This window comes from Aotus nancymaae, unplaced genomic scaffold, assembly GCF_030222135.1.
Source record: "Aotus nancymaae isolate 86718 unplaced genomic scaffold, 86718_ANA_hifiasm-v0.15.2.pri h1tg000029l, whole genome shotgun sequence".
Classification (NCBI taxonomy): domain Eukaryota; kingdom Metazoa; phylum Chordata; class Mammalia; order Primates; family Aotidae; genus Aotus; species Aotus nancymaae.
The window spans coordinates 34,800,148-34,826,963 of record NW_026988442.1 but is presented as its reverse complement, the minus strand read 5'-3'; positions in this window follow the sequence as shown (position 1 = coordinate 34,826,963).

Below are 26,816 nucleotides of genomic sequence, written 5' to 3'. Positions count from 1 at the left end.
ATTTTATTTTTAGAATCAGTATAAATGCATGGATCTACATTTATTTCATTGTTTTAATGAATCGTACTAATTGTATTCATAGGCTAAAATAGCAAAGTTCCTACCTAAAGTTCCTACTATCAGAATTCCTACCTAAATCCTCAGCTGAGGCTGGAAGTCAGGCATAAGCTACCTGGGCATTCTGTAATGGGACATTGGATAGGTGGAATGAAGGGCACGTGAAACTCCTTGGCTTGGCCCCTGTTAATTTGTGTCCTGAACTGTCCATATCATCTCAAAGGATCTAAGAATGGTCCGGCCCAGAGATGGGAGGGAGGCAGTCATAAATGTGGAAAATCACAGAACAATGTTATTGTATTAATTTTCTGTGTTATATGATTTACCACAAATTTAGTGAGTTAAAACAAGTCATTTATCTCAGTCTCCATGGATCAAGAGTCTGGGTACACCTGAGCTGAATTTCATGCTTGGGACTTCACCAGATTGAAATCAGGTGCTAGGCACGGCTGCACACCCAGCTGAGGCTTGGGATCCTCTTCCAAGCTCACTGGTGGAGCAATTTAGGTCCTTGTTATTATAAGACTGAATCCCACAGCTCCCAGAGGCCATCCACTGTTCCCTGTCATGTGGAACTGCCCAAAACAGGGCAGTTTTCCTCTTTAAGGCCAAGAGGGTGTCTCTACTCCTCTGAGTCTCTGACCCCTGCACCCTCTTTGAATGGGCTTTCCTGATTAGGGCAGGCTCACTCAGGATAGTCTTCCCTTTAATTAGCTTAAAGTTAACTGATTAGGATTTGTAATTATGTCTACAAATATAGCTTTCAACCTTTTCCTATAATGTAGTCTAATCAAGGGAGTTTTATTCCTGGATGACCTTGGCTGACCTAGCTTTCCCACCTCCTGTTTGTAGTTCTCAGAATAACTCTAGAATGTACTGAGCATCTAGCATCCTGAGATGAGGAGGAGGGGTGCCGAACAACCCCAGCTGTGTCTGCAGTCTTCCTAGACCAGAGCATTCTGCAGCACGTGGGCTCAGCGAGGCAGGTGCCGCCCAGGGTATATAAACCCAGAGCAGAGCTCGGCTTTTTCAGCTGTAGTGCGAGGTGGAGCATGCGCAGGTGAGACTCCATCTGCCCGGAGCAGCTTTCCTGCGCCTTGGAGGATAGCTTCGTCATGGCTCCTAGACTTCCGTTTATCCCTGCTGCCTATCTGTGAGTGACAGATCTGCTTTGTCTGACTTGTGTGAGCGTTGTATCTCAATGGACTAGACCTAAGAACTTGTACATTATTCTACCATGTTCACAGGGGAAGGGATTAAACAAGGGCCTCACTGAGGGCCGTGGTCCAATTTTCCTATCTCAGATGTCTGTAGCTTTGCTATGAACTCACCATATTGCTGGGTGAAAGGCAAAGCCTACCTCTGGGCCTCGATTTTCCTGCTTATACAATGAATATACTAAACTAAATTATTCCTAAGGCCTTCTCATCACTAATATTCTGTGAGTTTACTGATCTGCTGTACTCACAGAAGATTTTTTAGGTTGATATTTTAGGGCAGTTTTAGGTTTACAACAAAATTGAGTAAAACGTACAAAAGGGGCTGCGCATGGTGGCTTACACCTGTAATCCCAGCGCTTTGGGAGGCTGAGGCGGCCGGATCACCTGAGGTCAGGAGTTCAAGACTAGCCTGGCCAACGTGGCAAAACCTGACCTCTACTAAAAATACAAAAAATTAGCCGGGCGTGGTGGCATGTTCCTGTAATCCCAGCTACTTGGGAGGCTGAGGCAGGAGACTGGCTTGAACCTGGGAGGCAGAGGTTGCAGTGAGCTGAGATCCTGCCATTGTACTCCAGCCTGGGCAACAAAGTGAGACTCTGTCTCAAAAAAAAAAAAAAAAAAAGTATCAAAGGTTCCCATACACCCCCTGCCCCCATTTCCCCACAGATGCACAGCCTTCCCACTATCAACACCCGCACCAGAGTGGTACGTGTGTCACAATGGGTGAATCTACTTTGACACCTCATTGTTACCCAAGGTCCATAGCTTACGTTAGGTTTGTATTCATTTGACTTAACTTTTTCTTTCCCAGCTTTACTGAGCTATAATTGACAAAGAAAGATTGTATCCATTTAAAGTTGTATTCACAATTTAATGAATATTGGCCCCAGTACTTAACATTGACACTTTTCCACAAAATAAAAAAGGAAACGTAAGTTCCCAAATCAGTTACTACAAAAAGACTTGTAAATAATTAAATGACCTCTACCACTTTGATGGGTGGTGTTTTACGCAGATCATAAGTCAGTCATTGAGTTTAAAAGGCTTGATGTGCTTAAATCTAGCTTTACAGAAACCATAAATTTGCCTTTCCAAGATGAATGCTTATTTTAGCAGGGTATGTTATGTGTTTTCCTTTCATTGCACAGTTCATTCTAAAAATAAAAAAGTGAAAAAACTTGTTCATTGTTTTACAGAAATTGGAACAGATGCTACAGTAATTTTTAATAAGAGAAACAGCATAATTAGTAGGACCCCCAGTTGATAAAATATCTGTTTAAGCAATTGGAAGGTACTTTAAAAATCAGATTAAAGTTAAGTATGGTACTTGAAATTATTTTTATGTGTAATTTAGGGCTCTATGTTACAATATAATAAAATATTTAAGCATTTACTATAGAATCCTGGGGAGAAAGTTCAAATCTAGTAGCTACTTAACAGGGCGTCACTTCAACTTCTGATGTACTTCCCCATGTGCTTTTGTCTACTTGAAAAACAAAATATGTTAAAGAGACTATGGCGTAGTCCAGGAGGGCCAGGGGTGATTTGCAGTAGGTTATGCAAACTAGTGTAAGACAATGTGGTCACTTTTGTAAAAAAGATTTGTTCATAGTCTCCAATAGTTAGAGGTAGAAAACAGCTGTAAATCTTGACCATAGCTTAGTTCCAGGGTGGCATATTGAAATGAATGCGATTTCAGTCTGAAAGATCGAGTTGTCGATGCATATAATTTGTATTTAGAAACACAGACACAAAAGCAGGCCTACCTTCTGTCCTGTAAACTCATCAAAATCCAATCTCTCCTTCTAGACCAGAGTTGCTCATTTTTGGCACTACTGACATCAGCTGAATAATTCTTTGTTGTGGGGCTGTCCTGTGCTTTGTGGGAGGCTTAGCATTTTCCCTGGCCTCTCCCTGCTAGATGCCAACTCCCCACCTCTACTTGTGACGATAAAAAATGTCTCTGGACATTGGCAAATGTCCCCTGGCAAAAGTACTCACATAGAGAACCACAGTTGTAGCCGAAGTTCTCAGCCATCTCTCCATGACATGGTGCTCTTTTTTGTATGTGCTTCATGGATTACTCCGATAGTAACTAAACCACAAAGTTGTGTCTTGTCTTGGTTTTCCCACAAATGTCTTAACATAGACTGTGGGAAGAGCCAGTACATAAAGAGTGTTGACTGATGTTTTAGGTGTTCTTCCTCTGTACTTCTATTTTGTCTTTTCATGAAGTAACCCTTAATTCACTTTATCTTAATTTTTTAAATGCTTTGTTCTCCATGCTAGACCACAAGCCCCTCTAGGAGTAAGGCAGAGGCAATCGTGCTGACTGCTGTATCATCAGTATCAGTCCCTGGCCATACTAACAACAATAACAGCAGCAGCAATGGTTATTGAGGGTTTGTTATGTGCTAGTCATAACTCTGAGTGCTTTGTGTGTGTTAACTCATTTAATCCTCATGACATTCCACGTGTTGAGAATTATTATCAAACCCATTTTATGGAAGAGGAAACAGGTGCAGAGGGGTTAAGGGAATTGACCGAGGTCGCAAAGCTAGGAAATGGTAGAGGATCAAATCTAGGCAGACAGTCTGATTCTGGAGTCTGTGCTTGTAACCTCTAAGCTATGCTATAGATAGTGGAAGGTCAATGAATACTTGCAGAATGATTGTGCCAACTATGGAAGAAATGGCTGTGGACGAAGGGAAGGATGGGTGTGGAAATCAACAATTACGCTTTAAAGGATCAAATTGCATGACTTGTAAACCCAATGACTATGAAGCAGATGGTGCTGAACGACGTTCAGCCCAGGCGTGAGTGAGTGTCTGTGTGTTAGAGGAGTGCACACACAGCAATTCAGGGTGCTTAAGCAGATGCCCATTCTGAGCTCTTGTATTGGGATTCAGGGAATATATACGCTAAGCTAACCCAAAGGCTGTTTTTTTTTTCTTGAGACTTCATATCTTGGCAGTTTCCATCTATGTAAAATAGAATTTCCAAAAGGGCCCCGGTTTTTATCTTCCTCCCTAAGAAGAATGGTAATTAAAATCTCATTGTACCTACAATTATTTGTTTTTAGTATCTTAGGAGTTCTTTTATAGACTACTGCATAGCATTCATGTGTACACTGTCCACACCACCTGATCACAACCTAAATCAGGGTGAATTTTGAGAGCATTGAGAACCAACTGGTCCTCAGCATTCTGTTCCTTGAAAGTCTTCACTGATGGAACTTGCCATTTGGACAACATTGACAGTGGATCACATCTGTCATATGATCAGACATTAATGGACAGCCACTTTGCAAAAGAAGCCAGGCAATGACATACTGGTTCCATTCACTACTTGGTGTGGACATTTCTTTTTTTAAATTAATTTTTAAAAAACAAAGTGCACAATGTTGTTTCTCCATTCATGGGATAATTGAATTGTTACTTGCTTGAAATTTAAGGAATTAACAGATTAAGTAGATTAATATAGTCAAGCCAACAAATTAATATGAACTAGCAGATACTTATTCCAAATATGGATCCCAAATGACCTATAATATATTTTGATTGAATTCAGCAGCATCATGTTACTTTTAATACTTCTCCACTGAATTTACCTTGAAATCAGTGGAGAATAGAGAAAACGGTTCTGGGTATAACAGAAAGCCACTAAGGGGAATGTCTGAAACCACTTTGAATCCTCTTGTTTTATCTTCAGCATACCTAGGAATTTCATTCTATTCCACAAATATGTCATGCGTTTATAATATCTAAGGCATTTAACTCCCCCCTCTACTAAATATTAAGTTATATTGTCATTTTTATATAGTTTTGAAACCCCTCATAACCACTGTTCACACCCCTGGTACATACATCCCAGTGTTTAAGAAGCACAGATCACAGAAATGTGCGGTGAGACAAAAGGACTAAGGGAGCACAGCCTTACCTTTTAAGGTGTTTAAATCTGGTATTGACACTTGGAGCTAATAAATGAATACTTAGTCCTTGAGATAGAAGATTTTATATGTATTACTTATTTAATCTTTACAATAATTCTGTGAGGTTGTGATAATGATGATAACAATTGTTCTTTGGATAAAACTGCCTTAAACTTAAGAGTGCTTAGGGAACTTCAAAGTCATAAAGCCAGAAATTGGTAGAACTGGGGTTTGGACCTAGAAATTCTGACTTCAGAGACCACCCCCTATATAGCTCCTCACCTCAAAGTCCAATGAAAATGAGAGAATTCATTTAAATATGGGAGAAAACAACATAATAACTTACATTGACTTTCCAAATTTCATTTTAAATATAGAAGAATAATGTCCTCACTGAAATTCACAGATTTGAAGTACACAGTTTGGCAAATGCACATACCTATGAAATTCATACCATACCAAGATGTAAATCATTGACATCACCACAGATCTTTTCCCTTTTGATGGGATTCTGCCAAGACAAGCCCTTCATCCCTGGTGAGGCAACTGCTGTTCTGATTTCTTTCACAATAGATTAGTTTTGCCTGTTCAAAGTCATCTTGTACATAGATCCATACAATATGTACTCGATTTTATGTGGCTTCTTTCACTCACCATAATGTTTCTGAGATTCTTCAGTGTTGTTTTGTGTGTCCGTGGTTTGTTCTTTTCTATTGTTGAATCCATACTCTCCTCCATTGCTGCTGCTTAACAAATAAGGAAGTATCTGCCTGTGGGATTTAGGGCACTAAAAGGGGACTCTACAGAAAGGAGTCCATAAGCCTTCACTGCTTGCTCTGCTGTAGGTGTTTTTCGCTGGCTTGATCTGGCCTATGACTGCACATATACCTGTTGGACTCTGCTCTGTCAGCCCAATCATTTGGCCACAGCAATGGATTGGGTGAAAGACTGGTTGATGTACAGGCTAAAGATTGGTGATGGTTTGGACTCAAGCGAAGCTAACCACCTCCGAGGTTCCTTGACACTAACTTGTGTCCAATAAGATAGTTCTTTACTTTATGGTGAACACCTGAATCCATTAAACCTTCACTTTTGGGAAATGTGCCTGCAAAGCAAATAAAATGTCCTCAGAAAGCAAGCCAGTGGCGTTGCATTTAGGTCTACTGATGCTGGGCTGTGACTGCGTCCTGCTCTTGACTGCCGTACCCTCCCATAGGTACCTGCCCTTGTCCCTCAAGGCTAAAGAAGAACAATGGTGAGCAGGAGAATCAAGAGGATACCAAAGGCAACTGGAACAGCGTGAAAAGGGGTGGTTCTTAACAGAGGTGGAAAGTTTCTTGAGTGTTGAGGGCACAATACTTAAGCTATATTAATTAAGCTAAAAATCATGCAGTGAAGTGAAGGGCAGTGATACTGTATAGATACATTGGGTTCAAATTAGAGAATCCTTGAAAACCAGAGTGAGGTGTTTGTATTTAATTTCATAGGGACTGGCGAACCATTTTGAACACAGAACGGTGAGCTGAATAGCCCTTGAGGACAAATAATTTGGCAGAAAACTCTGCCAAGAGTAGGGAAAGAAGCAAGTGCTGTATTATAACCTGAGCTATGGCAGCATGCAGACCTGAGAAGGAAGGTGTGATTTCACTTCTTGTTGGAAGAATTTTTTTTTTGGCTCATTTTTCTGTTGGCATGTGTGTGTGTATGTAATGGACCTAAAACTTGCTGCTTTGCAGGTTTTAGGCATAATTAACCTCACCGTGTTCAGACCTTTAAGTTTATTATATTCTAGACCTTAAGCCAAGGCACAAGTAAACCCAATTAGGCTAGTAATAGCTTTGGATTAAATTATATTAACTATTAAAAGAACATAAGTTATACATAGTCAGCATGTTTAATTCTCATTGTAGGGAAAACCCTTACATGCTAACTTGATATTAAAACCTGAGAGAAAACAAATCTGCATAATGCGATCAAATCACTTTTACTTTGAGACTGAGATATTTTTCAGGTAGTGAAATTGTTATAGAAACAAACTGCCAAAGGAATTTCAAATCAGCAGATGAGAATCAGGAGAAAAAAAGTTTCTTGGTTTGAAGCTAACAGGTGGTGTTAGTATTAAACTGTAATTAAAATAAACTAATTTATGTTTGCTGTTGTCTCTCTAAGAGGAGAATAGTACAGGAGAAACTAAAACTATTAAATGCTTTCTATTTAGGATAGCCACATTACAAGAAGCGTGAGTGAAAAGGAAAAAATCTGGATATTTTCCACAAGTACTTAGTTTTGTCTGTTCTACATTTCACTTTTTTTTCTACATCAACTACTTTATTGATTTTATTTCAATAGTCATTGTGATACAAGTGGTTTTTGGTTACATAGTTGAATTCTATAGTGATGAATTCTAAGTTTTAGTGCACGGTTACCTGAGTGGTGTACATTGTATCTAATGTGTAATTTTTAATCCTTCACTTCCCTTCCATCTTGCCCCTTCTGAGTCTCCAAAGTCCATTTTACCACTCTGTATGCTTTTGCGGATCCTTAGCTCCCATTTATGTGGAAATGTACAGGATTTGATTTTTCGTTTCTGAGTTACTTCACTTACAGTAATGGCCTCCAGTTCCAGCCAAGTGCTGCAAAAGTCGTTTTACTTTGTTTTGAATCTGTCCAATGGTGGGAACATGAAATAAAATGTCAGATATTAGAATTGCCATCATCATCATCAGTATTGTATATGTTTGAGTGTTTTTCTCATGTTCTTTGATGTATGGGTTACAATAAAATAAATGGTTCATGGTCCAAATATCAACATATATGGAAAGTCACTAATCATGTAGGATATCACAGTATAAATATTAAATATCTTCTATAGATAGCAAATGCATCTCAAGAAAAAATGATTTGGATTTCCTCAGCAGAAATGCATAAAACTGATGAGCAAAGACTTTTAGGAACACGATGTCATCTCTAGCACCCCAAAAATCCATCTCAGCTGTATCAGAGTTATTCAAGATCTTTAGGAAGTTTAATTAGTACCTTTTATAGTAGACTATTTTGTTGTTGTTAAGAGACAGTGAAGAGTATTGCTTTAATGCTAGGCTGACTTCAGCATGAGTCCAGGCTGTGAAACCTTCAGCAAGTTGGTTCATCTTTCTCAACACCGGTTTCCTGTAAACTAGACATAATAGTGGTATCATGGAGGTCCTAGCTCCTGATACTTTTGTAATACGTAAATGAGATGGTGAAAAATAAGCAGAGTGTCTAGTACATAGTAAACACTCAGTAAATATTTATCATCATGACATTTTGCTAGGTATTAAACTTTGTAGGTATGAGGCATTAAAGAAGGTTTAGAAACATATTTCATCCACATAGGATAATGCCCAGTTAGACAGGGCCTTGTATATTGGGGCATTTTGAATTTCAGATTGGGATATGGTTCTTCACTTTGAAGTTTTAGAAATATTTTTTTTTTCAGGAGAGATCAACTAATTAAGAACTGGAACAAATCATTTGTACTCACAAAAGACTTAGGAGTATATAGAAAATTGATTTATTCTTCTTTAATGATAAATAGAAGCTCCAGGTAAAATTTTTCCAAGCTTTTATTGGTTGAGCTTACTCATCTGCACAACCAGAGTAGTGATGGTGCCTTTCTTTTAGGTGTGTTTCAGCTAATACCTGGTTACTAAGTACCTAGAATAGAGTGAGAGCCCAATAAGATGTGGCATATATCATTAGCTATTATGGATGTGTACATTCTTTCCATTTGTAAAAGCTAAATTTACTAAGATTTATGAAGAAGACTGCTTATTAGGAACCCGGGAAAAGAGTATATATTTCTCCATTTATCAAGATAGTTTGTGATACCTATGAGGCTTTTACACACACACACACACACACACACACACACACAATCAGCTATATATTATATACTACCTATTTGTATACTATATCTATTGTTCTACAACTTGATGTTTTAAAAAAATTTGTAGGGCCGTACGTTATGCTACTTAACTCATTCTTTTTAACAGCTACATATTATTTTATGGAATAAACATGCCTTGACATTTTCAACATACCATGACAATTTCAGGCAAAGTGCTGACCTAAAATTTTATCCCTTTTTAACAAGTTCAGGGTTACAACTGCAGGTTTGTTGCATGGGTAAACTTGGGTCACGGGGGTTGTACGTATTATTTCGTCACCCAACTATTAAGACTAGTACCTGTTAATTGTTTTTTCTGGTCCTCTCCCACCTGCCTCCCTCCCCCTTCCCAAAGGGCCCAGCATGTGTTGTTCCCCTCTATATGTCCATGTGAAATGGAGAAATACTTCCTTATTCAGTAAATGGCTACTATGTAGAAGACTGAAACTGGACCCCTTCCTTACACCATATACAAAATTTAACTCAAGATGGATTAAAAATTTAAATGTGAAACCCAAAACTGTGAATACCTTGGAAGACAACCTAGGCAATTCCATTCAAGTCATAGGCCCAGGCAAGAATTTTGTAATGAAGATGTCAAAACCAATTGCAAAAAAAGCAAACATTGACAAATTGAATCTAATTAAACTAAAAAGCTTCTGCACAGCAAAAGAAATTATCAAACAGTAAATAGGAAACCTACAGAATGGGAGAAAATTTTTGTAAACTGTGCATCCAAAATTTTCTAATACATCAGAGTTAAGAGACGTTTATCATGGCCACATACATGCCCACCACCTAGATTCTAACATTAAGATTTTGCTATACTTACTTCTTTATGTCACCTTCATATACTTCCCCCTAAGTATTTTGATCTGCATATTATAATCAAAGTTCAATAATTATATATAGCTGGTTTCTTTTGGTGTAAAATTCATTTACAGTGAAATGCACAGATCTTAGTTATACATTTGCTGAGTTTGGGCATATGCATGTACCTCTTGTGGTAGGCTGAATAATGGCCCCCGAAGATACTAGGTTCTAATCCCTGGAAACTGTGAATGTTAAGATGCCAAAGACTTTGCAGATATGATTGATTAGGAATCCTGAGATAGAGAAGATTTCCTGAATTATCTGGGTGGGTCCTAAATGCTGTGGCATATGTCCTTATAAGAGAGGAGCAAAGGGAGTTTTGATATACAGAGAAGAGAGAAAGTAATGTCATGATCTCAGGAGAAAGAGGAAGGAAGGAGGTAAGAAGGCAGAGAGAGAAAGAAGAGAAAGAGGGAGAAAAAAATGGAGAGAGAGAAAATTTAAACATGCTGCCTTACAGGTCTTAAAGATGGAGGGAAGCGTGTGAGCCTAGGTAAACAGCCTGCTGCTTGAAGCTGAAAAAGCAAAAAATGCAGCCCAGGATGCTGGAAGAAGCAAGGAAATGGGCTGCTCTCCCCTAGAGCCTCTCAAGGAGGCATTGTTCTAGGACACCAGATTTCGGCCCATTGGAATTGATTTTAGACTTCTGTCTGAACTTCTTCCACAGCTGTTAGAGAATGAATTTATATTTTAAGCCACCAAGTTTGTGTTAATTTCTCACAACAGCCACAGAAAACCAACAAACCTGTATAACCCAAATCCTTATCAAGACATATTTTTATATTAGTCTAGGAAGTTCCTACATACCACTTCCCAATGTTAATTCCACCCAGAGGTAACCACTCTTCTGAATTTTTGAAAGATTAATAGATTTAATGTTGCCTCTTCTAGAATTTATATAAATGGAATCACAGAGTTTATACTCTCGTGTAAGGCTTCTTGTAATCAGAATGGTGTTTCTGAGATGCATTCACATTATGTGAGTTAATAATATGCTCCTTGTTATTGATGAATAATATTTTATTGTATGAATATACTATTCCCTTATTGGTGAATATCTGAGTTCCTATAAAGCCACTATGAATAACCATTCTTGTTCAAGCCTTTGTGCGGTCATATGTTGTAATTTCTCCTGAGGAAATAGGAATAAAATTTCCTGGTTTGCTGGGTAATAGGGTAATTGCATGTTCAGAAATTTTCCTAAAAGTATTGTGTGACTGTACATTCCAACAAACGATGTATGAGACCTCTGGTTGCATCACAATCTTGCCAATATTTGGTGGTGTTAGTCTTTTCTCTTTGAGCCATTCTAGTGGGTATATACTAGTAGCACATTGTAGTTTCAATATGCATTTGCCTGACAACCAATGATGTCAAGCATTTTTAGCCTCCTTGTTGGCCATCTGTGTATCTCCTTTTGTGAAATGACAATTCAAGTCTTTTGTTCATTTTAAAAATAGGGTTGTTTGGATTTCAATGATGAGTTTCACATATTCTTTCTATATTAAAACATATATATATATATATGTAATAGATAAAAAGTCTTGGTCAGACACATGTTTTGTAAATATTTTCTTATTTTCTTAATGGTGTCTTATGATGAGCAGATTTAATTTGATAAAGCCTAATTTATCAAGTTTTAATTTTATGGTTATTGTTTTGTCTGGTTTGTCTAAACTTTGCCTACCCCAAAGTCACAAGGATAAATGTTTTTAAAGTCTACAGTTTTAATTTCAAGGTTTAGGGCTATGCTTACTCTCTAGTGATATTTTTGTGTATCATGAGAAGTATGGGTTGAGGAGTATCTGTTTCCTATCTGGATATACACTTATTCCATCCATTTGTTGAAAAGACTTTCCCATCATTGTTGGATTCTTTTGGCACTTATGTAAAAAAAAAATCAAATGTATGTAAACATCATATATGTAGGGGTCTATTTCTGGACTCCGTATTCTATTCTATTGGTCTGTTTATGGACTGTTACCAGTTCCACACTGTTTTAACTACTGTAGCAGTATAGTAAGTCTCAAAATCAGGTAAGGTAAATTTTCTAATTCTCTTTATTTCAAAGATTTATTTGGATATTCTCAATCTTCTTCATTTACTTGTATACTTTATAAATGATTGAAAACTTAGAAATGAATCAGATTTTTGATTTCTTATAAAAAAAAAAACCCAAATCTGCATGGATTTTTGGTAAGACCGAATTAAATCTCTAGGTCGATTTAAGAAAAACTGACACCTTAACAACACTGAATCTTCCAAACCATAGCAGCGGTACATCATTCTATTTACTTAGATTGTGTTTGACTCCTCTCAGCAATGCTTTGTTATGCAGAGTCGCCCACCTTTCTTCTCTAGAGCCTTCTACATTGTCTGTAGGGTAGAGATTTTGTGCATCTTTAATAAAAGCAGGATACCAGATAAACGTTTTTGTAGATGTGCTCATGAGATTGGTGGAGTTTTACTCTATTCCTATTTAGCTGAGAGTACTTAACCATAAGTGGGTGTTAAATTTTATCAAAGCTTTTCCTGCAACTGTGGGTCTCCTTCTCTGTAGTTTTAGATACCCCCATGCAATGCTGACATTGACCTGACCCTTTTGCCATGATTGCAAGTTTCCTGAGACTTCCCCAGCCATTTGGAACTGTGACTCAGTTAAACCTCTTTTCTTTACAAATTATACAGTCTTGGACAGTTCTTTATAGCAGTGTGAAAACCAACTAATACACTAGTACTTTCCGGCTTTCCTCCCTGCCTCTTATGTTGTAAAAATAACAACTAACTTTGTGGTGTTCCAAGTTTTGACTTGAAGTCTGCTGGCTTTTGCTTACTTCCTAGTTGTTATGGTTTGGCCCCACCCAAATTTCATCTCAAATTATAATCCTCATAATACCCACATGTCGAGGGAGAGACCTGGTGGGAAATGATTAAACCATGAGGGCAGCGTCCCCCATGCTGTTTTCTTGATAGTGAATGAGTTATCACAATATCTGATAGTTTGATAAGGGTCTGACAGTTTCACCTTCACACACTTCTCTCTCCTGCTGCCTTGTGAAGGTGACTGCTTTCCCTTCTGCCACAATTGTAAGTTTCCTGAGGCCTCCCCAGCCATGTGGAACTGAAACTCAATTAAACCCTTTTCTTTAAAAATTATACAGTATCAGGTGGTTCTTCATAGCAGTGTGAAAACAGACTAATATCTAGTACTTTCAGGCTTCCCCCACCCTGGCTCTTACGTTAGCTGAGAGAAGGTGAGCTGTAGCAGGCAATTTCTCAGCTATACTAAAAAGGTCAAATACACTTTATCTGTATTTGAGTTGTGTCTGTTTTTTTTTTCTTCAATTACAAATACTGTCATAATGATATAATATTTAGTGTACTTTCTGGCATTTTTCTAAATAGGAAATATATGGAATATTTATATAGGATAATTTCATGACATCAAAACTTGGGACCAAATATTTATCAAGACTGTTTTAGTCATTTTGTTTTGTTTTGTTTTAGGAGCAAATGATATACTCTCTTAAAACTAGCTTAAGATACACACACACACACACACACACACACCCACCCCTGTGCATCCATATATCTGTATCCATTTCACATTCTTAAAATCTTGTGGTTTTTACATAGTATATGCTGATTCTGGTAAAGCAAATTATTTATCAAGATAATGTTGCTGCTTTTTCTACATTTACTTTTTTCAGATGGACTTAGAATCAACTTCTCAAGTTATAAAAAATATACTGTATTTTATGACAATTCTATTGAATGTGATATTGGTGAGATCGTTAATTTTAGAAGAATGGATAGATTTATAATATTGAATTTCTTATTCTTTAGTAAAGCTTTATAGTTTTTTCTTATAGCCTTAAACTTTTATAAAAAATAAGTTTATTCATAGGTAGTTTTTATTGCTATGCAAATGGAATCTTCTCCATAATAAAATTTAACTGGTTATGATGACTATATAGGAAATAAACTGACTTTTAATGTTGTTGACTAGGATTAAACAATATAAAACAAGAAAAATACCAAACCATAGTATGAAATTAAGTAGCATCTAAGTATATTAGCGTGAATATTTGAGTGTTATTTAATTCACATCAAATAAAACTTTTCTAGACATAATTGTTTCTAGGTTCATGTGTTATCAATAAAAGAAGCAAGGCTTAGCAAGATTATCAAATGGCTCAGTTACACTATGTGTGGGCCATGTTTTAATTACTAGTTTATTTTTCTCTTATTTAGGGCACAAAGATCATTTCTAAGAAACTCTTCTATATCCAACAATTAGTGTCTGTTAACATACGTTCTGACAGACTGGCAGTTTATTCTTATAGATGGTTAATCCTGTCAATTATATAGGATTTCATTTTTTCACTTCTGATGAAAATTTATTACTGTTGTCTTGAGGTGTGGGCAGGAGCCAGCACCTTCCAGGAACCCTGATGTCTTCATCACATCTCTTCATCACGGGTGGAATTTGGACCACTAAAAACTAATTTTGCTACAATTTTGAATTTCTTTTACTTAAAAAATATCTAATCTTCTAAACCCATAATCCCTGCAGGAAGTGTTGGTTTTATTCAAAGGAAAAAAATGTTTCTGTGCAGAAATGCATCAATGACTTGTCGAAGTTTATGGAGGAGAAAATGTTAAGTCAGTGAAGTGTACGTAATACTGTGTAGAATTTAAAAAAAAGCAAAGCAGAGTACCCAGGAAACATTTCAACTGTAGAAAGGATGGATTTTTCAGAGGTTCTCTGTATGAGCCCGAATATTATATTTCAAATAGAGTCACTGGACCTATTTGAACCATCTGATATTTTCTTGAATTCAGCTGAGGATTAAAAAAGGCTTTTATGCTGTGGAGTGGTTCCTATGTGTGTTTCTAGGACTACCTGAATCAGAGTCTTCCAGAGTGATCGTTCAGAGTAAAGACTCCTAGTCCCCATTCCATATCCTGGGTTTAGGATTTCTGGGAAATGATTTCCATGTTAAAGTTTAAAACACACTCCTTTAGAATTGTTAGCTCATCACATACCAGCAAACAACGGTGGCACTCAGCTGCCACTTCTCTGTATGATACTTAATTAATTCAGTACCTTTCTTTTTTTCTGAAAAAATCTCATCTCTTAGCCAAATATATACAAAATTATAAAGCATAGATTAAGGTACACAATTCCAGGACTAGGACAGTTCTACAACTTGATAAACAGACTGCATGGCTTTACCCTGCCTTATAGCAACAGTGAAAAAACTCATACCTTCATTTTGCTAGGATAAGTGCAAATGCCATCTCAGTGAAGGGTTCTGCAGTCTCTCTGAATTACCTGGAGCAAAAGACTTTGTTCATGTGGCCTCAGTGACAATTCTGAAATGAATAATTGTGGACAACAAATACCTTTTCTGTTCTTAAAGAAAGACTTGGATAATTTGGGAGAAAGGGTTTGTCAATGAGCTATTTAGTAATAACTGCCTAAAGGTGGGAAAACATTCTTATTTACGAACATATGCACTCTAACAAACTTCCACAATAATCAGCCATGCCCATCACCCATGCAGTTTTCTGGAAAATGGTATAATTGGCTTTAGTTACTTAATGGGTGCTAATTTAAATCTCATCGTTATTCAGAGTTGTTCATTTCTCTCCCTGTTCATGGCTACCTTCTTATTCAAGCTACCAGAATCTCTCACCTGACCAGCTGGTCACTAATGCCCAACGGTCTCCTTGCATTTTCAGTCTTCCACCTGCTCTGAAACCGTTTTCCAAACTGCAGCCAACGTGATCTTTTCTAAAGGCAGCCTCCTGAAACCCCTCGTGACTTTCTATTGCTTTTGAGATGAAGACCAAAATCGTTAATTGATCTATAAATCATTGCTTTGTCTGGCTCCCAGTTGTCTGGCTGCAGTTTTCAATATGTTCACATGGTCCCCACCATGGCTCCTCCTTTTACTCCTCCACCTAGTAAACTTGTAGTCATTCCTAAAATTCTTGACTGAAAATCGCTTTCTCAGAGAAGCCTGAGGCAGATGTCAAACTCTTTTATTGTGTCCTATCGAAGTGACAGATTGTTTCTTTTCAGAGCCTTACATCAGCTTGTATTTAAATATTTATCCATGTGATAATTTCTGGCTGGGCACGGTGGCTCCCACCTGTAATCACAGCACTTTGGGAGGCCAAGGAGGGTGGATTACCTGAGATCGAGAGTTTGAAACCAGCCTGTCCAACATGGTGAAATCCCATCTCTACTAAAAATACAAAAATTGACTGGGCATGGCGGTGTACATCTATAATCCCAGCTACTCTGGAGGCCGAGGCAGGAGAATTGTTTGGACCCAGGAGACGGAGGCTGCAGTGAGCTGCGATCTCGCCATTGCACTCCAGCCTGGGCGACAAGAGCAAAACTCTGTCTCAAAATAAATACATAAATATTTATCCATGTGATAATTTTTATTGATAGCTGTCTTTTGCACTATATTATAAATCAGCATCATTTTAAAAAGTACTATATCCTAGCACCTAGCTAATTAATTTCCTCAGTGCACGTTGGTTAAGTGAGTAAGTGAACCTGCTACCCATAAAGATCCTATTTTTCTCCCAAAGATCTCATTCTTAGAAAAGGAAAAGTGTATCAGTTGAATTTTAATTTATCTGCCATCTTTAGATTAATAATATTTCTATCATATCTTCTTACAAAGATAAAAAGTGAATATAGAAAATGTAACCTCCACAGTGCTGACCTCATTCTTGTTTTGTTCCTTCAGTGACTGCAAAAGTAATGGCGTTTCTCATTTCGAGGATTTTGTATATATCTTTTGTGATTTAAAAATTCAGAAAACTTAGTTGACTCCTAAGGCTTTCATGCTCACACTTGTTCTTCTCTTTCTTTTGAGCCAAAGCTCTTCAGTCCCATTACCTAATGGGAGCACACATTGCAAGCTAATATTGAATAAATATTTTACAAAGCTGCTTGCAATCACCAGCACGTTTCTGATGTGCAGTTAAGTTCCACACGTGGCCAGAATACAAATCCTGAGATGGGCTTTCTGGTAACGCAGATCTGTGACCGTCAGTGACAATCCAAGATGTTTCATCCCCTGCCTGCCTCTGGACATACAGAACACAGAGGCAAAGAAAAGCTGTCATATGGCCCTTGGCATATCTGTTACCCAAGGCCACAAACAGACCGGCCTAGAGGGTTTTGGTGGAATAAAGCACACTAAAAAATTGAAAGCAGCTCTTACAAGTAGCTATTTCTTCTCCGTCTGTCAATGGAACACAGGATTAAAAGTGAGAGAGAGAGTGCTGAAAGCACATGTCTCATACAGACTGAAGATCTCAGTGTAGGTCCTGAATTTGCAAATTAATTAAACTCATAGAAATGCGTTATTTTCATCTTCCAAATGGAATTAGGATTTTATTGTTTAATATGTTTTTTTTCCTTTTCAATTTCCTTCTTTCCTTTCTTATGTAAGAAAAATTGCACTAGATAGAGTTAAGCAGGTAAAGAAGACCATTCAAGACTATTGCAATAAAGGAAAGGGATTGAACTCAATTCCACTGGAACGAAAGGTGGGCAAGTTTTTAAGTGTTGTAGTTTGAGGGAGGGGGGCTGGTCAATGTGATTAGGTCACTTTCATTTGCTAATGGACACTTTTCTAGATTAGGCCCCTGGTGCCTGGGGACGCCCTCCCCATCCCACCCACAACCCTGCAAAGACTGGGAGATAGGGGCCCTATCTTTTTTGATAATGACATTTCAAAGGGATGGCTCCCAAGTCCTTGAGAATGTTTTCTAAAGTAAATGCTCTAAGTTAAAAGCAGTGTGGGGCCTGTAGTCAGAAAGAAACCTCTCTAAAGTTTGGTCCAGCTGAGTGGAACATTAAAAGCCTATCCTAGTCTCTCTCCCTCTATACCTCCCCGTTTTTTAAAATCTTAATTGTGTTTCTTATATTAGAATTAGTCTTTGTGAAAGAGTAATTTTAAAAAATATAAAATCATAATTTTTATGCAGATATAGAAAGAAATTCATGTTTAAAAAATTTATTGAGCTCATTAATTAAATGAGAAAGCCAGAAAGATTTTATAACTGGCTCGAATAAAAATGGAAAGAACAGACATTTATAGATCAGAAATACTGGAATGAGGGTGCAAACGGAGACAACACTAGCTTTTTCCATATCAAGGGAGGGACATTCACATAGTTTGGATGGTTGTGTTACAGGAAAGGGGTCCTGATCCAAACCTCAAAAGAGGGTCGGAGAGAGAGTTACTGGATCTCGCCCAAGAAAGAATTCAGGGTGATTCATTAAGTGAAAGCAAGTTTGTTAAGAAAGTAAAGGAATGAAAGAATGCCTACTCCACAGACAGAGCAGCCCTGAGGGCTACTAGTCGCCCACTTTTACGGTTATTTCTTGATGATATGCTAAACAGAGGATGGATTATTCATGCCTCCCCATTTTAGACCATATAGGGTAGCTTCCTGATGTTGCATTGGCATTTGTAAACTGTCATGGCACTGGTGGGAGTGTAGCAGTGAGGACGAACAGAGCTCACTCTCGTTGCCATCTTGGTTTTGGTGGGTTTTAGCCGGCAACCTGTTTTATCAGCAAGGTCTTCATGATTTGTATCTTGTGCCAACCTCGTATCTCATCCTTTAACTTGGAATGCTGTAACCATCTGGGAATGCAGCCAAGTAGGTCTCAGCCTTATTTTACCTAGCTTTTATTCAAGATGGGGTTGCTCTGGTTCTCATGACTCTGAGAGTTGTCCTCTCCAAATCCCACGTTGAAATGTGTCTCCAAATGTTGGAGGTGGGGCTCAGTGAGAAGTATTTAGGCCATGGGGGCAAATTCCACATAAATGGCTTGGTGCCTTCCCCACAGTAATGAATGAGTTCTCACTCTGTTAGTTATGTGAGATCCGGTGGTAAAAGGGTGTCATACCCCTCCCATTCTCTTTTGCTCCCTCTCTCACCATGTAACGTGCTCCTGTTCACCTTCTGCCATGATTGTAATGTTCCTGAGGTCTCACAAGAATCAGATGCCCCACTATCTTTTTGTGCAGTCTGCAGAACCATGAGCCAAATGATTATCTTTTCTTTCTAAATTACCCAGTTTCAAATATTCCTTTATACAAATGCAAAATAGACTAATACAGTGATCAGTTGGGTCTGCACTGGACAGGATTTGCATTTCCATATATAAGAATTATTTTGCACTGCTAGAAATTACTTACAATTTACAGAGTTGTAAATAGCTCCCCTAGAATCAGAGTAAGGTAACCCAGACTGGTTTGCTGTAGGCAGAGAATCATTTTCCAATGAAGCACAATTTTTTTTATAGGATTTCACTACCATCACATATTATTCTCTTAGTTCCTTCTTAACCTTTCTTTCATACACATGTGTGTTGATTACCCTTTGTGGGTCAGACATACTGGAAGGTTAAGGAAATACAAATATTTTACCCCAAAATATATTTCTTTGATATATTTCAAAATGGCTGTTGGAGAGGCAGCAGAGAGGGGAGATAAATTTGCATTTGCAGAGAATCTCCATTAACGCAGCCAAGCCTTCTCTTGCTAGGCCTTTCCAGGATCTAGGAGAGAGAAACTGAGAATCTGACACCTAGAAATGTCTGAAAAGAAGCATTTACCATCTAGTCTGTTCTTTCTGAGGGCTGCTACCTTTGAGGCTTCATCTACATGACAAGGCCGCCTTTGCTGGCCAAGCCTTCTCCTTTCTTCCTCCTCCTACAACCTGGCTTGCCACTAAAACCTGACTTAATAAAATAATCTGGTTTTGGCTATGTGCTGAGCCTGCATTTTTTCTGTAACCTCACGATGGTATATACTTTTCTGTTCCCTGTTGTGGGTATTGGGTCTTCATTCTGAAGGCTCTGTGTACATAGGTTAAATATGTTTGTCTTTTCTCTTATTAATCAGTCTCCCTCGTGTCAGTGATGTTTCAGCAGCTCTTAAAGGGACAAAGGGCTTGGTTCCCACAGAGGGTATAGACTCATAGGAGACAGGTCTTCTGCCTGTGGAGTACTCAGCTCTGTTCAGCTGTGCTCACTAATAACTTCAAGGAAGCCTGCGATGCTTGCTATAGGGACCTAATGAAGAGCTCTGGGTCTGCCTGAAGTGATTTCTTACCCTTGGAATTAGCCAGGAGGGCTTCCCAAAGGAGGAGGCCCCTTGTTGACAGCTGGCTCCTCACATATCACCAGGACAACTTACAGATAAGACAAAGCTGAGATTCTTGCTTGCCCTGGTAAGGAAGAACATCATCTCCCAAACTTTGGAAGTGTCTCAGAGAGGGAAACGTAAGGTCAGAATTTGTTGAGAACTGCAAATTTTAAGTTTTTTTTTTTTTTTCTTTTCTCCAAAGGAAGAGGGTCCTGATTAGGATTGGATAAGGATTACCAGGATTAGTGAAAATAGCAATTTTGGGGTGATGGCTTCAAAGAATCTTAAGGTTAAACTGTGTATGGACGTTTTCCATTAAAGAGTTGATAGATCTTTTGGGAGTTTCCTGTAATGAACATTCAAACCATTTGCCTGGGAAGAGAACCTGTTTTCAGCTCTTAGCATCCAGGCTGAGTGTGGGGATAGATGAATCAATTTCTTGACCTTGACTGGGACTTGAAGGATGACCAAGCTCTCTCATGCTGGAATAGAAGAAGCTCATTCCTTGCAGAGGGCTGAGAAAGAGAAAGCGTGAGCCTATTAAGAAAGTGGTAAATAGGTCCCCTGTTATGACTTAGAATGCCCAGTGAATTCTAATTCTGTCTATGTGTGGCCTAGAGATAGGGTTTTATGCTGAATGGCCCAGAATGGCTCTCTCTAGGCTAGTGTTGCCAGATAAAATAGCACGGCACGTACTTAAACTAAAAAATTAATTGTTCATCTGAAATTCAAGCTTAGCTCGAATTGTTTTCATTTGCTAAATCTTGCAGCCCTACTCCAGCCCTACAGGCTGTCTTGCAATGAGTTCCAGGACGCGGGACCTTCTCGCTCAACCTCCTCATCTCCAGATTCTGTTAGTGTGGTGCATTTCCTCTGAACAGCTAGTGTCCAGGCTCAGATTACGGGTCTGCCCCCTCAGTATCCTCTCCCTGTCAACTTCTCTCTCTCCATTTCTGACCCAACACTCTGCCACTTAGCCTCTTGTTCCTCTCCCACCTCCCCCCTGCTCATCCCTCTTCTTACAATATTGCAAGACTGATTACCCAAGATTCCCATTACAGGGAGAGTAGTAAAAAGAGTCTACACCTCTGAGCCCAGGCCAATCATGCCTCTCTCTGTGTTGCTTAGGACTTCCTGCTGATCCAGCACCTGGGCCTTCCAGCCTGCCCTGTGTTGTGTCCCCAAGCCCTGCACTTGATATTCTGGTTTGGAGATTGTGGTAGACAGAAAAATTACCTCCCCACTCCCTAACAAATTCATGTCCTAATCCTCAGAACCTGTAACTATTACCTTATATAGCACAAAATGGCTTTGCAGATGTGATTATATTAATGATTTTGAGATGGGGAGATTATGCTGGATTATCCAAGTGGACTTGAGGTACCCATAGTGAGGAAGGAGACCTAAGCATCTAAGACCACCTTCCCCTTGACTTCCACATTGCATTTCAATAGGAGAAGTAAAGGCTGGCAGACCGGGTGCCACCTTAATTGCCCTCCTATAGATCACAGACGTGGTATGGAGGAATCTTTCCGGAAGGGATTGTTTTTGCTTAAACAAGATCAAAACCCCACCTAAGCCACATACCCCACCCTACTCCATGGACCAAGATCCTTTCACAGGTAATTTCTAAACTGTAAACCCAACACCCTTTCACATGTAATTTCTAGATTTGTAAGCTTTTATAAGGACAGGAATTTTCTTTGTTAGTCGAGCTTGGCTGTTAGGCAGCTATGCTGCCTTGCTTCCGGCTGAGTAAATCACCCCTTCCTTCCCAGTTCTGTTTGTTTCTTCTGGCCGTTCTTGCTTTAATAGGAGTCTTTAAGAGGGAAGCAAGAGGAGTCAGAATCAGAGAGAAGGTGATGTAAGAAAGGAAGAAAATACTGGAGTCATGTGCTTTCAAGATGAAGGAAGGGGCCACCTGTCAAGGAATGCAGGCAGCTTCTAGAAGCTGGAAAAGGCGAGGAGATATATTCTTTCCTGGAGCCTCCAGAAGAAACCAACCTTATTGACACCTTGATTTTAGTTCCATTACGGGAAATTAGGCTACTGGCCACCAAAATGTATGAGGATAAATTTTTGGTAATTTATTATATCAGCAAGAAAAACTCAAAACAATGACCTAAGGGGTTCAGAATGAGAAAATTGAAGATGTGCAGTGTGGGAGGGCTATCAACTGATGAATCACAATGTTTACATATTTGGAAAGTAGAACATTATTTTTTGTATATTTTAAATTTTATTAATGTCAATTTTTTATTCAAAAATACTGTAACAATTTCCCATCCAAAGCCTGCTGTTACAGGAAAGGGGTCCTGATTCAGACCCCAAAAGAGGGTTCTTACATCTTGTGCAAGAAATGGTTCAGGGCAAGTCTGCAGTGCAAAATAAAAGCAAGTTTATTAAGAAAGTAAAGTGGCAAAAGCACAGCTACTCCATAGACAGAGGAGGACGTTCCTGAAAGTAAGAGGAGGAACGTGTCCACCCTAGGTACAATGCTTATATATATGGGCAGATGTGTTCCGTTACAAAGGTTTGTGATAAAGGATTAATTTTCTTAATTACTACATTTTGCAGGAATCTATATTATTATCTTTAAAGCACAATTAGGAATGCCTTTGTTCTCCAGATATCTGGAGATCTGGACACTCCCATGTGTGGGTCTGTTTAGTTAACATTATTAATTTGTTCCCTTAACCGTAAACATCTAGAGGCTAGGAATGCCTAACTTTATGAGAATGTAGCCCAGCAAGTCTCAGTCTGATCTTCCTAGCCACCACTCAAAATGGAGTCACTCTGGTTTGAATGCCTCTGACACTGCCATTTTATTTCTTTTTAAAATTATTATTTTTTTAAGTTTTAAGTTCTGGGATACATGTGCAGGTTTGTTACACAGGAAAATGCGTACCATGGTGGTTTGATGCACCTATCAACTCATCGCAGAGGTATTAAGCCCTACATGCATTAGCTGTTTATCCTGATGCTATTCCTCCCCTCTTTATTTTTTCTAAGGGGTTGCAAACTGCAGTCTGGCCATCCTGCAGGCCGGGAAGCACAGCCTCTGGCAGAAACTGGAATGGAGCACTTCAGAGAAGGAAGGATGAGACAGGAATTTCAGCTGAACAGGTAGGCTAAGTATACATTATCAACAGGTAACAGGAGGGTGCACACATGTGTAGTAAGCAAATGTGTGTTGCATATGTCCCATGTTCACTGGGGTGGAGACTTAACATTTAAATGCATTATAGTTTGGATCGATGCATGAAAAGGTGATATGGAGGACACAGAGGAATTTCATGCACAGCCTCTGTAAACCGGCAGAAGCCAGTCCATGGTCATTGGTCTCTTATCAGGAAGAAAGGCCGGTCAGTTGTTTTGACAACACAGAACAAAAACAAAAAGTGGGAGGAGTATGGCATATCTTTCTAAGGAGCTGGTTTCTGTTTAATCCTTAGGAAAGAAAGTCTAATAGCAATTAGTGAGGGAGGGGCTTTAATGAGCCTTGCCTGATTACCTGACCAGTCATAGCCAAGAACTCAGTTTTTAAGACTTCCCTTGGGTCCCCTTGACCAAGAGGGGGTCCATTCAGTCTGGTTGGGGAGCTCAGGATTTTATTTTTGATTCTCAGGGCCATGAAAAGCCATGGGGCTCAGGCTGACATGTGAGCAAGTACTTATGAAAACTGACCAGACTTCAAGGGAATGTGACCCGGGCAGTCCCACAAACCCTGTACTCAGAAGGACCTTGCACTCGGTTTAATGCTTTTATTGACATTGTGATAAATTTGAATGAGGGACCCCACAACTTTCCTTTTTGCCCTGAGCCCTGCAACTGTTGTAGCTGATTTTAACTATGGCCAGATGTTTTATTTGTGTTATGATCGAAGTGTTATAAGATTAGAGATGTGAGGTTCATTAAATTTTTCTGGGGAGGAAAGGGTAATGAGATGGTCAGGTTAATCTAAGCTCAGGTTTGGAGAGTAAAAGTTCAGAAGGCAGAGAAAGGAGTCGCATGGTGGAGGGCACAGCATGAATCAAGAATAGAAGACACAAAAATCACCTGTTATGCTTGGAAATGACAGGTCTTTTGTGTAACTTCTGTGTTCCATGGGGAGTGCTGTGTTACAGGATAGAGTGAGCCAGATGCCAAAGAACTTTGAATGCATCAAAGTAAGTGGTTTGGAACCTACTCTTCAGGCAATGGGGCACGATGGATGTCATTTGGGAAGAGAGGTGACAGGCTCAGCCGCAAATTTTGGGCAGCCACTGAAAATTTGTTGAATTGGGATTTTGAAGGGTAGTATTTTAGCTCAAGCATGGCAGGTGAACGCATATGCCAATTCTGTTCAGTTCTGTCACTTTTATGCATAATGAATGCAAATGGTCTTCAGAATTACTCTGGGGAAAATGTTAAGGTAGATCACCAAGCGGGGAATCCATAGATTTGTTAAGAGCTGGGGTTCAGAGAGTGAGGTCGAAGAATTAGCCTCAAGTACTGGAAAGGAAAATCCAAAACTAAATAGAATTCTCATCTCAAGTTAAAAGCTGTGGTGTACAGAGCCACAGTCACCCCTAGACTGTATGTGACTGGAGAAAAAAAAAGAATAAGCAGAGGTGACAAGATACTTTATTGAGCTATTAGCTTGTGTTGTTCCTTTCTCTATTTTCCTCTCTCTGCTGTTGTGTTTCAAGCAGTTAACCAGATGTTAAAAGATAATTTTCAAGAAAAAAAAATAAAAGGTAAGATCATGACTTTCATACAGATAAAAACGAACAACTGCCAAAGATTTTACTTAACTCATTAATAATGGAACCGTAACAACTGGTTCAAAGGAGAATTCGAAGTACAGTGCTTCCATAGATTAAAGATGCTGACATAAATTGACAAATAGGTACAAACTGAATTTTTCTACACTGGGGAGAGAAATAATTTTGCCTTCTTTGGAGAGACTTTGCTTGTGTATAGACTTGTAATATTTTTATTACAATCAGTTTTCTACAAGTTAACTTCTGTCTTAACAGAGTTGTAAAACAGCATAGTGTAAACAAATGTCCATACCCCTATAGGATAATAAAATCTGTGAAGAGGGTCCCACATCCATGAAAATGTGTCTGCTAATATCCTTTGTGCCTCTTTGCCCCTAAGGAAGTTTGTTTCACAGGCTCAAAGCCATAGGCATTGGCCACATTATTCTTTCCTTCCATGTATGAAGAAATTAAGTCTTGGAAGGAGTTCTAACTGGAGTCAGAGAGAAGTAGGAGAGGGTAAGGAGGAATTCTGTGAGGCAGCCAGGAAGCAGGGACCCTTTCCACTTTGGTAGCAGAATCCTGTGCAAGTGTCAAGGCCTCTGAGGAGATGGCCTTCCCCAGGAATGGCTCAGGAGTAGCCTAGCCCCTGTACCTGGAAGGCCCAGGCATAGAAATGTGTGTCGGCCATAGCCTGCATGAACTGATGGCCAGAATGACCATGAAATTTATCACCTGGACTAGGACAAATTTAAGATGAAAGGAAGCATTATTCCAGGACACTAGCTCAAACTGGGACAATGACAGGCAAACAGGAACATAGTGTTTATGTTGCCAGTGGAGAGTGTCCAGGTCCTTGGCATCTTGAAAAAAAGGATTGGACAGAGAGCACAAAGTGAAGAAGGAATGAAGAGATTTATTGAAGATGAAAGTACACAGTGTGGGAGCAGGCTGGAGAAGAAGGGCTCAAGAGCCCCATTACAGAATTTTGGGGAGTTTAAATACCTTACATACCCTCTAGAGGGTTCTACTGGTTACTCAGTATATACCCTATGTAAGTGGAGAGGATGAAGTAAAGTTACAAAATCATTTACATGGCACATGCCCTATGGAGAGGACATGTCCTATCATAGCTGAAATGTGAATCAGCCTATGTTCACTGACTCCAGACCCTATTTTTCTGCCTCGCCTGAGCACAGTGAAAAATCCCAGGGCAGTCCATGACCCTGAAGCAGGAAGGTCACATCTAAGTTGATTTTGGGGGGGATATACTAAAAAATCTTCAATCCCTGAAAGGAATTTATTATGCCTACCACAGGTGCTGGTTTTAGAAAGCCATAAGCAGACTTGATAGCTATAAATATTGTTTCAAAAGAATGTTTTGGATTGTGTAATGACAAAGTTTGAATATTTAAGAGGAACGAGTTAAATTGATTCTGAGAAGGTTTTTAAACAGCAATGTAATAATAACAGAAGACAGAGGCTTTGTTCTTTGAAGTGCACAAATTTTAAATGACTGAAGCGTTATTGTGGTCTCAGTTGAAGGAGTGTGTATTTGAAAGTGGTTCTCTGTGACCCTCAGTAGCAACTGTTATCACTGATGAAAAGTCTTGGGTCACACTCAGCCACACTCAGAGCCATCATTAGACAGGTCAGTTCCCTTCAGCAAAACCACAAGGGTTTATTGGTGCCAGTCATCTAAGGGACATTACCTTTTTAAGTCAGTTGGGGGCTAGTCCATATTCTCTGGATCTCAAAATAGGAGGGACCCAAAGAACAGTGTCATTCACCTTTTACCTATTCCGTTACTACCACCCTCCACACTCCGGGCACGTTTGAAATCTCGGGCTGTCCAACATGATTTTT